The following is a 1,464-nucleotide window of genomic DNA, read 5'->3' as shown; positions in this document are numbered from 1 at the left end:
TATTTTCTCCTTGCATCATTGAAAGTTGTATTCAAAAAATGTCACCATTGAGCAATTAAAAACTCCCGAAATGAAAACTAAGATTTACGAATATGTGCTCCACTCTGACTACCTTTATTTTGTTGGTTTTTATTTCTTAATTTTTTTCCACTTTTATCACTCGTCTTCACTAATAACACACTTGCAAATGAGCAGCCGGTATTTTAGTGCAAATGATAGGCGTTTATTCAACCGGTTTCTCGCGCAATTTGAACGTCTTTACGTTTTGTTATTATTATAATTTCACCGCCTTGCTTTTGTTCTTGCTTGTCAACCGCGTTAACAACCGCGCACATCAACGTTTCGTAGTGAACTGAAGCGTCCAACAAAGTCACTATCATTTGGAGGCCACTAAAGTTCCCAACGCTGAGTGCCCATTGTGATGGAGCGACGTCTTGTCATTGCCTAATGCTTCCGTGCGCTCATCAACGCTCGCTGTTGGTCAACGCTTACTATGTATTTTGAATCGCCCTAAGTCGTTATCACGCTTGGCAATATTGCCCGTGTGCAGGGTTGGCGATTGCTGGGTTAATTGTGTGATTGCTAATCACTCGCCGCATTTATGGTGAGTTACAGTTGTTTTGTGGTGGAAAGCAACGTGGCGAAGCAGCGTTTGAGGCGTACCAGTGTTTGGTTTTTGTTTTATTCGGAAACTTAAATGAAATGGAATTAAATAATCAGGAAAACCACGTTGACAAACATATTGGGACTACTTATGTGTAGATATTTGTAATAAAAAACTGTTAATAGCAAAGAAAAATGTTGTAGATCCTAAAATATAAGAGCCTATGAACCATTATTTCTTCTCTCTATTTATTTTTGGATTTCCACGATCAGTTCAAATTCATTGGCAAAGTCACTATTTGGGCTTTGATCCATTAATTCGGCATCTGAGTGTTCAAGACAACTTGTATTTGTGTTAAAAATTCTTCAACTTCCGACATTTGTTTGTGTGAACGTTACTGTCAAGTTCCGCTTTGCTAAAGACCGAAAATCTTGTTATCCCGAGAGAGAGGCAACCACCACTTTCGAAATACAGCGATCTTTCGTATAGTAGTGAAGACCATGTGAAGACGGTCCAAACACCTTTGAATTCCTTGAACCATTGAACACCGTGAAGTTGAAGTCCGAATCCAGTTAAAGAAAGCTCTTAAACCATGAATTGGCAATTTCTGTCTTGGCAAAGGTAGACTCTAACAGGCCTATAGGAATCGGAGCACAATGAAAATAGACTTTAAGAGTGGTCTTACCTAATATATGTGGCCTTAAATGATTGGCGACATTTACTCATTACATGTATTCTGTTAGGTTTAGGTCTTCATCGAAATATCTAAATTAAAGTAAAACGAAATCCAATATTTTTCATTAAGCTTAAGGTTTTTTTTTTTTTTTTTTTTTTTTTTTTTTTTTTTTTTTTTTTTTTTT

At 36.9% G+C, this 1,464-nt stretch overlaps 1 protein-coding gene across 1 annotated transcript in view; it reads right to left on the bottom strand.

Moving 5' to 3' along the window:
* Positions 1-334, bottom strand: part of LOC108976798 (G-protein coupled receptor Mth2-like) — a 47,550-nt gene extending 47,216 nt beyond the window's left edge. Inside the window, exon 1 of the mRNA XM_018946144.1 lies at positions 113-334. The gene's annotated coding sequence lies outside the window, so the exon portion shown is untranslated. The remainder of the gene's footprint in view (positions 1-112) is intronic.
* Between the last annotated feature and the right edge of the window lie 1,130 nt (positions 335-1,464).

This window comes from Bactrocera latifrons, unplaced genomic scaffold (genome assembly GCF_001853355.1).
Source record: "Bactrocera latifrons isolate USDA-ARS-PBARC rearing strain unplaced genomic scaffold, ASM185335v1 scaffold_8, whole genome shotgun sequence".
Taxonomy (NCBI): Eukaryota; Metazoa; Arthropoda; class Insecta; order Diptera; family Tephritidae; genus Bactrocera; species Bactrocera latifrons.
This window is presented reverse-complemented; position numbering and strand designations above follow the sequence as displayed.